Below are 12,298 nucleotides of genomic sequence, written 5' to 3'. Positions count from 1 at the left end.
AGTGAATGGAAATAGGAGAATCCTGATTATACAGACATTTTTAAAAGGTTACATGCAGATTTGTTGAGATAAAATCAGCAAACAAATCATGAAGTAAGGAAACAAAAAAATGGACAGGCTTGCTTTATGAGCATGGTCATTAATATGTATACTTGCTTATGTGAATAATTTAATGATCTGTTGTGTTCCAAAGTGAATTATTACCTTTTATAAGAGTATTTCTGATGGAGAATCTAATACTACATGCTTCTGAGCTCCTTAATTGCTACTGACTTTGTGGGAGCTCTGTGTCATCTCGAAGTCATGCAGTTATTGAAGTAGATATGCCTGTATAACTTCAAAAATTCTTGTTTCTATTTTATTTCTTTACTTTCTTAGGCAAAGAACAAAATGCTTGGCAAAATACACAAAATATGGGAAACTTAATTCCTGCTGTGAGGAATTATGACTGTATTTTTAAAATTCATCCTCAATTTTCTGTTCTTTGTGTGGAGGAAGTGAATTAGCCTTACATCATTCTGTGGAAACCTTCATATTCTGTGTTTTAAAATGTTTTCATAAATGCTCTATACACAGATTTTTGCAGAAAGGTGTTCTGAATTGTAGAATAGTCCTAGAGAAAAAGCAATTAAAAGGCTGATATTTTATTAATGAGACCCAGTTATTAGAATATATGCAGAATGGATCTGTTTAGTAGAATTCTCTCATTTGTAAAAGTTAAATGTTCAAATGTAATATAATAATTTTTTTTTCCATTACCAGTCTAAAACTTATATATAAGTATATATCCAAGATATTATTATACAGGATAGATCCGTAGATGTTTGTGTAGTATAAATGCATGGATATATATCCATAGATGAGAGATATACTGTAATGTCACTATATGCATATTGCACCATATTTTAGATTACTGTATTCTGAATGATCAAGAGGGATGAAGAAATATGATTTGTTAAGGAATACGCATTGAAAAATGCTTCCTTTCTAAAATACAACCTTAGAAAATTGCTTTTTTTAAGTGCAGTTAATATAGTAAAGCGTAATATATTACAAGCATAGAATATAATTCAGTGTCCCTTGTAAACAAAAAGGCTGACTGAAATCAGTAGTTGTCCTTTTTTAAAGGTCACACAATTAGGATCATAATGATTTTGTTTTACTTATCTCTTTGGATTATCTTAATATATGCAAGAATGGCTTGTAATATAATTATATAGAGGTTTATAGAGTGTGATTGTAGTCTATGCATCTGAGTGATGTAAAGGTCTATTATACACCATTAGGTCAGAGTTGGGTTTCTCTGGCTAAAACTCCATCACCTTGTTGCCCTCAGGGCATGAATTTTACCATTACTACATGCAACAACAGTGTAATGAATATTATGTAAGTTAAAGGAGAAGAATAAAAAGAAAAGGAAGCTGAGTGGTGACCTCATCACCCCCTAAAACTATCTGAAAGGATGTTGTAGGGAGGTGGGTGTTGGCCTCATCTCCCAAGTAAATAACAACAGGACCAGAGGAAATTACCTAAAGTTGCAGCAGGGGAGTTTAAAATTGGATATTAGAATTAATTTCTATACTGAAAGAGTGGTCAGGCACTGGAACAGCGTGGCCAGGGAGGTGGTAGAGTTACCATTCCTGGAGGTATTAAAAAGCGGTGTAGATTTGGAACTTCAGGACATGTTTAGTGGCCAAGGTTGGGGTTTGTTTGGGTTTTTTGTTTGGTTGCTTCGTTTATTTTCTTGTTTAGTTTGGCTTGGCTTGGTTTGGTTTTTTGAGGGTTGACTTGGTGATCCTAGAGGTCCTTTCCAACCGTGACAATTCTGTGTCTCTGTGTCCGTGGCTCTGTGAATGTTCAAGGAAGGTTAAGGACAGCTGTTACAGTCTTTCCACATAGTAACTTGGTTAGTACTCAGCTGTGGATTGTGCATAGTGGATGAATGAAGTCCTAAACTAGGTATGTGTAGTCAGGCCTGCCTGTTAGTTTAGCTCTCTAATTTCAACGAATCAAGAGACTGGTCAATGTTGAAAGTGAAATTGTCTTGTCTGACCTCCCTGCTCAAGCTGGACCACCTAGTGCTGGTTGTCCAGGACCACATCCAGATGGCTTTTGAATAGCTGCAAAGATGAAGACTCCACAACCTCCCTGGGAAAAAAAATGCATTTTTTTCCATTAAAGCTAGGAAGCTCACTATGTGACTTAAAAGGCATACTGCTTAGTAAAATCATATATGAATAGAAGTCTTAGGAAAATTAATCAAGTATTTTAGTCTTCTTTAAAAAGTAACTCTCTTATAGCTCTTGCAGCTATCTCATATAAAGGAGAAAGGGGCATGCAGTGAAACTGGGAAGGATATATGTAGTGACATCAGCACAGTAGAAGTGTATACAGATGAGACCAACAGGTAATGTCTCCTTTGTGCAAAAGGTGTTGTTCCAAGAAGCTTGTCATAGAATTGGAACTCTTCACAGCATTCTTAAAGGCTTTAAGACTCTCCATTTCCACGAAAAAAGCTTCCCAGTAAAATTGCATTAGCCTCCTGTGGGAGAACCAAAAGTATCAGGTAACAAAAGGAATCATCCAGAATATCACAGTTATGGTATTGTTGGTAGTCTGTTACACAGTTAATTCAGGAACATCTGACTCTCAGTTTACAAGTTTAGTTCTTTTTAACTTGCCTGTGTACACCTGTCTAGGTTATAACCTAGTCTAGTCAATGCTAGTAAGTTTACCACACATTCACACATATTCATTGTACAATACACAAAGACATATCTCTACGAAGAGGCTTAGATTTGCTATAATTCTGTAGTTAGAGAAGCATAAACCAATAAAGTAGCTTATTTGTCCCTAATATAATAAAAATAATATTTTAAACTTGTAACTCAACAAAATTATGGATATCACTGTTTGGTTAGTAGTTTTGGGAATGCTTTATTAGAAATCCAATACTTCTTTGGAACATGCAGACTCTCTGCCCTAAGTCTCTTCTGCAAGGACTGAGAGAAGTGGCAGAATGGTTGTGGCAGATTCCAGAATACTTAATCTTGCTTCAAGTTCCAGTGTTCACCAATTAACTGCAGTGCAAAAGATTTGTAAAGATAGTATAAAATTGGAGTTTCATGACTTGGGAAGGTCTGACATATCAATCTGTGCTGATCTCCCCTGAATCATAATAGAAGTGTTAAAATAAGTTAACATTTTCTCTAAATTTAGGTTTTTTGGAGGCAGCAGGAAGAAGAAATCTTAGCATAGATGCATTCACTCAAATAGGATTATTTTAGTATTGCCAGAGATTTCCTTTTCTGTTCAAAATCCATCATGAAACCCTTACTCCCTTGAAAAAAGAAAATACTTTTTATTAAAACCTTTTGAGAAAAATCTCACCATTTGCTTCACTTGAGAGATAAGAGAAAACCAGTCCCTCTCTGTAGTTGTGTGTTAGTGTTGCAAGGTGGGTGGGAGTATTCATAATACCCTCATTTTGACTAATAATGTTTCTAACTAGCAAATTAAAAAGCAGTGGGCAGAGAAAAATTCAGTATTTATTGCTTCATTCAGTAGATGCATTAATGGAGCACAGGAAGCAAACGAACCCTGAAGCCAGTAGAGGTAATATTATACATTGCCTTTCACATTTGGGCATAGTCACAACATTGCCAGTAATGGCTCAAAGGCATAAAGACCTGGCAAGCTTTCTTTGACCTCTGTGCAGTCAACCTGGTTTCTGGTGAATAGAAACCTGTCTCTGAAATGTCAGTAAGTGCTGGTTTGGTTAGCAGTCTCATCAAGTTGCTCACAGGATTAGTGTTTTAAAGGAGAAGTTGTTCTCTCATCATTCAAAGTGATTCTCAAAAAAGCCTTATCACATAGGGAAACTCTCTAGGCTGTGTCTGCTCTGTGGTCATCCAGAGGACTTCAGCTTCTGGACTTGTATATTTGGTACCTATCTCAAGGAGCTAAGTTACAGTATTTGGTGTGGAGCTGTTTGTGAGCTTGTAGGTTTTCTCTATGGAAATGGCCAACACAACAACTATCTTTACACGACAGGAAATTATTCTGTCAACAACAGTAGCTGTTTTGGGGTCAAATTCTGCATCTGCTACTCAAAGAGATGTGATTGGTGGCTCTTAATTTGGGTGAAGTTACTTTTGCTGTAAAGAGCAGCTCAGCTGTGAGTAAGTCTTCAGCCTTGGTTTGGTTCCAGTTGAGCTGAGTGAACAGGTACCTGCCAGCTGTTCTCTGCTCCACCACTGGAGAATACTTTACCCCACCTATTTTCCAGTGTAACTACATATGTAATTTCTGCCTAGCCAGCTTCTCTCTAAAAAAGCCAGGTTAGAAAAATCTTCCTGCTGAACATGTGTAAGTTAACTCTGATTATTCTGAGAAGAAAGGGCTAGGGAGCAATTATGCCACTAGCAGTGAACAGCTGGGGCATTCAGCTTTTCCACTGGTCCAGCTGAGGGTGACAGGACATATGACCACAACTTAGAGGCCACAGACTAACTGTTTACAAATAATAATTCAGTGTTTTGAATAACAGCTTAATGCTTTTTCAACAGTTTTTTGACCAAATACTTGTATTCCCTTAATGTAAAAGTGGAAAATAAGTATGCTTTCAAGTACATAGAGGGAAGCAGAGGCACAGAACAGAACAGTGGCAGAATTAGGGAAAGAGGGTAGAACTAGCATTCCCATTCTTACCATCATTCCCTCAAAAAAGGTCGAATACAGTCGGCAGCTCATAGACAATGTCTTGGCTGCCAAATTCTTTGGTGTCACTCTCAGCTATGAAAAATTAACAAACAAACAAACAAACAAATAATAAAAACAAAAGCTGGCTGTAAAAGTATGGATATTTTATTGGATCAAAAGGTGACTCACAAAAGTCAGTGTACTGGAGAACGCATGGGGAATCATCAATCCTAAATTAAGTTCTTTTTCATGGCATCTTCAATGCTGAAAACTGAGGAAATTTAAAAATTATTAAAATTATTTGGGAAGAGCAGAAACAGGAGTATGATGGTTTTCCTGCCTCTGTGGTTTAATTGTCAAGACTGCTGATTTTAAAGTTAAGAAAAAAAAGCCACTGGAATTAATTGCATTCTCTGCCACTGGCTTGGGCTTCTGTATTCTTTCCTCAGAGATCACCACCAGAATCCCTGCCTCATGAATTTGTTTAACTCTTCAGATGATGACCAGGATGGACTTTGGTTTATTCTCCCATTGCTGTGTTAGTTCTGTAGGGCTAAAACAACTGTTAAGCAAGAAAACTGTTTCAGACACTGAAGTCAACTAAGAGTAAACTGTCAGAAGGTAAACATTAAGAGAGGGGAATTTAGACATTTTTTTCAAAAGACAACATCCCACTAACTAAAAAAGAAGCTCATTCAAATGGTTAAATACCTAGTGTAGGATAATTAATTATGTTCTGAGATTTAAAAAAAGTATATATCCATTATATGCATAGTCAAATTACTTGCTCATATAGGTGGTGTATTTGACTGACACTTTTTCAGATTTTTTTAAACATAATTCCTCTTGGTGGAACAGGGTTATTTTAATTTGGTGTCCTATATTGTTTGTGCACACCATTCTTACGTCCAGATCAGGCTAATGAAGGACATTTGAGCAGCTTTAATAATACCATTGTTAATTTATTTTCTGTTCTTTCTCTAAGTAATCCCTTAGTACCTCATCCCTTCTAAGCAGGAGAAATACTAACCATATGCCCAGATGCTTTACTGTTCTTAAAATTAAATTTTGCCCACTATTGGCTTGTCTGTGGAGGATTTTAGAAAAGTATGGGTTCTGTTGCTACCTGACCTCTTTTAGAGACTACAGAATCTTACTTTTCTCATCTGTACTTGTTTGCCTCCTTTTAAGATGTTTGAACTTTTGCTACAGAGTCCAAGTGCAAGGGCTATTTAATTAAACAGCTTGCCAGCAGCCTCCATTGCTTAAACATAAAGAACATTAGAAGGAAAACAAACAAACAGCAGCTCTGAGGCTATCAGGTTTTTCAAAGTAGACATCTGGTGTCAGGTCATTTTATGATGATACCACACTTTCAGTTCAGTGTAGTCTCATATCTATATCACATGAAGTTTCTGTTCTGTTTTTTTTTTCCCAAGTGCCATCAGTTGATTTACTGTTTTTTTCTTGCATAGCAATAACACCTTTAAAGTGGTGGTCTGCTATATTATTGGTGAAAAACAAAATTAGGAGAAATAATCAATTAAATTATTATATGGATGGGAGGAAAAAAAAAAAAAAAAAAAACGTTTAGCCTTGCAACCCAGCAAAAGTTTGATGACAGTTATGCGGCATTAATAATGCACCAATACCAATACCTTTTGTATATGAAGTTTATGCATTTATAATTGATACTGCTTCTCATTCTTAATTGGCCTGTATTTCAATTTCATGATGATTATTTTGCACTTGTTTTGTTCTGGTCACTTCAGGATTTCCATGCCTTTTAGGAAGCAGTCACTTACTCAGCTCAGTCTTTCCATGTTTCTATGAGTATTATGCACTTTTTATGTATAGTAAAACTGATGTAGATAAAGGTTTAGAAGTTTATCTGGTAAAGATTGCAACAAAGCCAAAGTACAGCCAAAGTCTTCTGCATGCAAGCTTGTATTTCCCATAACTGCCACCCACATTTAATTACTTCATAATGAAGAGAGAGTTGCTCTTTTACAGCTTTATTTACTTTTTTTCAGCTGTGCTAGGTACATTTCTTTCTACATGTTTTCTTTTCTCCATTTTAATTATCATTAACACTCAAATGTACCCCTTTGTTCCAAAATTATTTTTCAGCAGTGGCTCTCAGAGTTACCAAGACTCAAAGCTGGGTAACATTTCTCTGGACTTCTACTCTCTCAGTACGGATGGGATTTAAATCTGGGTCTCTATTCTATGCCCTGCTTATTTATTGTTCTCTGTGCCTGTCTGTTCCCTCCTCCCTCTCTTTCCACTCCAACTTACTTTTTCTGTTGTCATTGCCTCTCATTCCCTCCCTCTCTTTTCGTCTTGCTTATCTTTCTTTGTTCAGCCTCACCTCAGTTTCATTTCTTTTCCTTCTCTGATTTTGCCTCTCTAGCACAAAGAGATGAAAAGGATGTGTTAGATGGTGTGTTGATCTTCGGAGTTTTCCATTACTCCCACAGCATCACTGCATGTAATATTTGTGGCTGTGATCATCTGGAAGAGTTTCTCTTCTCCCAAGTGAGTCAGTTTAGCATGACTTCGCTCACCTCACAGAGATTCTCTGCTGTGCCCCTTGCTCTTTTGCATTCATCTTAGCTGTACTAAGCTAGGAGTGACTAACCTATCTCTGCTCTAAACAGAGGGTAGAAAAAGCTCAGATAAACCTTTAAAGACTGAAGAGGGAGAGAGGAAACAGTGCACAACCGCTGAGCCAGAGGGAGGCATTGCTGTGTGTTTGAGCAAAGCAGTGGTACTTGTTCTACACTGTGAGGTGCCTTCAGATTTTCTCTCTACTAACTTGCCTGACTTTTCCCTGCTGGTTTTGTTGCCATACAACACGTAGTAACATGGGCAAACATACTAGTGCTACATGACTCTGTTTGTACTTGAACTGGGAAAGAATAAAAATTAAGTTCAAAGAGTTTGATGGCACTTCTGAATGCCAGCAGGACAAGCTGCATGACGACAAATGTTTCCATAATATGCAAAGATCATTTGGATTTCCAGAATATGTGGAGCTGGAGAGCTGTGCTATTGCTCCTCTGTGTCTTGCATCTTTCAAGGGTAATGAAGCAGAGAGCTGTATACACCTGGTGATCAACAGTAATTTGCGTGATGCTAGTTCTTAATAAATGCTATGAAATAGCCAGCCTTTATAACTATAGTGTTTTGCATGGTCCAGAAAGGCAAAGATGGCCTTTTTAATGGGAAACATTTTGGTTGTCAAAGACCAAAATTAAAACCAAAACAAAACAAAAAGTGACACTTGTGTAGCTGTGTTTATCCTACTGGAATGTGTATTGTTAGTAATACTAAAGGTGAGGAACCATGGTCCCAATGTCTGATGTATTTTCACTCAGTTGATTAACGCTACTTGGATGCAGAGCATAGAAATGGCTCTGCTACTGAAAGTCTGTCAGGTGTATGCCAGGACCACGTGTGCTTGTTTTTTAAAATGGAGTTAAGAATCTCTTCACCTGCCAAGGCTTGAGTTTGTGGTCCTGTGTTTCTCTTGTGATAGATGATGAAATCACAAACACCTAAAAGAGAGTGGGGGATGAAGGAGGTGGGAGGAATAGTTCACTAGGCTGTTTTAGGTGTGAGTGATGTCATCAAGCATTGCAGGAGAAACAGAGCCCTGAATTTGGGTCCTGGCAGGTAAGCCAAGGAGAAAACTATTTCCAGCTTTCTAATTTCAGAATGTCTTTGAATTTCTGTTAACCATTTATGATCACAGAAGTTTTTTAATTAAATAGGTGTATATGTGTATGTGTGTATGTGTGAATACTTAAATAATCTATACATTTTATTTATCCTTCTAATACACTGTGAGCATGTGTGTCTGTATCAAGTTTCAATTTGGAGACTGATTCTCTCCAGACGAGGGGAAGAGAGAGAAGGGCTTTCCACCTAGCCTGAAAAACCACTTTTCTTGCCAACAATGCCATGTTTGAAGATTCTGTTGCACTATGTCAAAGAAATATGACCACTGAGTTGAGGACAGGACCTTGGGGTTACTGTCCATCTCAATTGTCTTGTAATAAATGCAGAGTCCTGTTATAAAATAAAGAACACAAAAGGGTATAAAGCTATCCATCAAGAGGAAAAGTGTGTGTGCATGTGGAGGGGAGTGAGTTGTGCCAATAATCCAAAGAAGTAACATCATTCTTCTCACAAAATACAGCTCAGAGATTAGAGCTTCTGCTTTTTACAGACTCCTCTCTTCACTGAGGACCTCAGGCTGAAATTCAAATCATGGTCTTAGAGGTGATAAGGTTGTGGTATTAACCATTCAGGTGCATGTCAACGGAGATTAACTCAGTTAGAGAGTTTGGAGTCCAGACTATGACACTTTCATGGATTTAAGATTTTTTCTAGTTTAGACACCTCTTGCTCTGAGTTTGAGGGTTGTTTTGATTGTGTATCAGCACTGGCTTCAGGCTCTTACGCAATTTAGGCCCACAGACGCTTAGGAATCAGGAAAGGCCATAGAGAATCAAACTTGTCATCTCTCCAGCATCAGTTGATTTACTGCTTTTCTTGAATTCCAAGGGATCTCAAGGGGACTTTTTCCCTTGCAGCACTGATCTTTCAATGAGGTGCTAGTGCCTGTCCTGAGCAATAACAAGGAATAACAGTGAAGTATGAGTGACTCTTGTTAGGAGGGGTAAATGTCATTAGCACTTACTGTTGCCTTCTAGGCAGAAAGAGCACATCATTGAATGTAGACAGACAACCCCCTTTTAATTATCAAGGAACATTTTAACTCCAATGAAGACAAACTCTTATATTTTAATTAAGAAATTTAGTTTTGTCTCCTATACTGAAATATCATCTATGATTTGGTTATCATTTTGCACCAAGTCCTAGAATTTTGAATAGTTAACTTGAACCCAGGAAACCTGTATTATTCTGCTGGCTCTAATATATTAACTTGCTGCACGAGTCCTTTGTGCTTCAGCTTGAGTTCTCTCCTCCCCCATGGCTTTTACAGAATGTTCTAATCATCCCAATTAATACTTGGATGTTGTTAATTAATGTTTATGAAGTGCTTTGAGATCCTCTAATGAAATAGAATGTGTAATTATGTTTTTTCTTTAGTCAAATTCTGAAACATTGCTACCTCTGGAGTAGTAGTTTCAGTAAGTATTTTTTAATATAATCTTTTTAGCAAATGGAAGAGGAAGAATTTTTTTCATTTATTTCATATTTACCTTTTAGTATAGGGGAAAGACTGTTTATATCCAGTCTTGCTGGATTCTTTGTGATGACTCTTCCCAGAGCTGCCCCCCAAACTCTTATTTTCCATCTGCTGGAAAGGGTGCAGAAACCCATGTTGCAGACTGACATTTGTCCTGCAGAGAAGGAAGCTACTTGTAGAACAGGTAGATGTTGGGGCCCTAGCTGTGCTGAATGATTATGAGAAACTTTAGATAACAAGAGGAACAGTGAAGGCCATTGTGTGGGAACTAGTTAGTGACAGTCATGTACAGCAGTCGGGTAGTGGGGTAAACAGGATGGGGGGCTGGACAGAGGGTTTGGAGTCGGGACCAATCAAAAGGGGAATGGGGACGTGTAAACAGTGTGTACTAACCAATCAAGAGCCTTGCTCTGCCAAGTGGACGGCATACACGCTGTCCTGAGACTATATAATCTACACGCAGCCTAATACACATGGACTAAACCTACATCATATTGGTGTGTCATGTTCTTTCCCGGCTTGCCACGGAAACTGGACCTTGGCAGGTAGATTTTTCAGACTTCTGGCCCTGTACATACCAGCTTCCTGGGTTTTCTGTCTGTCTGTATAGCTTGCCTAGTGACATGGATATAATTCTGGTTTTATCCATGTTGTCTGGATACTGGATGTCTTTAACTTGTGCCCAAGTTGACATTTGGTGCTGGCAAATAGGAGTAGAGGAAATGAGCCTGCTTACCAGTTTTTTTGAAGCTTGGCTTATGTTGCACCAAACTTTCTGTTAAAGTGGAATGGCTCTCAGACTATTTGGAAATAGCTAGAACAACTCCTGGGCAACTTACTCTGTTCAGCTAGCTCAATATGTAGCTGAATGAGTGCCTGGTGAATGGCTTTATTAAAGGATAGTCACTATAGCAGGTCAGCATATTGATATGGATCAATTCACTATTACTAGCCGCAAACATCTGAAGGTCATAAATTCAAATTCTGGATATTGGAGAATTGGTTTAAAATGTTAGTTTTAATATAATTCATTTGTGCTTTCCATTTTATACTGGAGAAAGCTAGGTTTGTATTTGCAAGCTGCTTCTTCCTCTTTTGAAACCTACCATAAAACCAATGACAAATAAAAACTTCTTTAGATAAAAAATAAAATCAACACAAAAAAGCCAAGAAGCAGGCACAGTAAAAAAAAAAAAAAAAAAAGAAAAACAAACACCTTGTAGTATCAAGATATTTTTTAATAAAATTGCAAGAATTGGCTATTTTGCAGTAGTGTTCCTGAGTATGAATTAAATGTGCTGAGAATGTCATGTTACAATCCACAAAAATGCTTTTGTTCAACCCATCTGTTTTTAAAAAAATCCCATAACATAAAATTTGTTTTTAAAGAATTTAAGTAGTACTAATTCAATTGCTTTCCATGTATGTATGTATGACCTGTTTTCCTCGATAGGAGTATTTCAAACATCACCCCAGGATGCAAAATTAAGCTCTTCTCTCCCCTTTGTAGGTTTAAAGAGTTGTGAGGTAATGGATATAAGACCCATGGTATCCATTTTGTACCACAGCTGAAGACACAGAAATGTTTCTTAGGAGAAAAAGGTTGAGGAATTAACAATGTCTGTAGCAGATTACAATTACATTTGTTGGGAGGCTGCAGAGAACCTGGTTGTTACAGAATGTAAAAAGCTGTTCTTAAACAACTGAACTTAGGTGGTGTGGTCCAGAGATACAATGGCAGCTGCTTACGATTTGCATAGTATCTCTGACCCTGGTGAGTTCTAGCCTTCGTTTGGAGACTGTGGCTTGAGGCACAGGTTTGTGTTCCACCAACCACATATGGCTATCAAATCGATTTTTCATGATGAGCCTAGGATGCATCTTGTAAGAGTAAGTTTCTCATAATGCCTACTTTTATATATTCTCAGAGCCTGTTACTTGATGCATTCTATACTGAAGAGTCTGGTAGCCTTGTAAAAGCTCAATTTGCTAATTTTGCCACTGTGTTATATTGCAGTGTTACTGTTTATAGTATTAATACTGTACTGTGACAATTATTAAATAGAAGGTTGTTTATTCTGGTAGTTGGAAGAGCATCTGTTCAGCTGGAATGAAGAGTTAGCTCTCTCATTGGGTCAGTACAACCTTTTTCTTTGGCATGGAAACTGTGACATAAGTAACCTGAGCTTTACACTTTTCCCGAAGTCATGGAAGTTATAAATACTTTTTTCCTCCAAAGTTTTGCTTGGTTGGTTGGTGAGTAGTAACCTACAGGATCAATAGATCAATGAAAATACAGAACATTAGCATGAAACTGCTTGTTATATCAATGTTAAGATTTGTTTGGAGCAGGATAAAAATGCCAGCGCAACAGAA

General features: G+C 37.4%; 1 protein-coding gene across 1 annotated transcript in view; it reads left to right on the top strand.

The window, feature by feature from the left end:
- The window catches only part of BNC2 (basonuclin 2), a 337,647-nt gene that overhangs the window by 241,189 nt on the left and 84,160 nt on the right, over positions 1–12,298 (top strand). The window lies entirely within an intron of this gene.

Source organism: Apus apus, chromosome Z (genome assembly GCF_020740795.1).
Source record: "Apus apus isolate bApuApu2 chromosome Z, bApuApu2.pri.cur, whole genome shotgun sequence".
NCBI classification, from domain to species: domain Eukaryota; kingdom Metazoa; phylum Chordata; class Aves; order Apodiformes; family Apodidae; genus Apus; species Apus apus.
The sequence above is the reverse complement of the archived record's forward strand: the minus strand, read 5'-3'. Positions and strand labels throughout refer to the sequence as shown.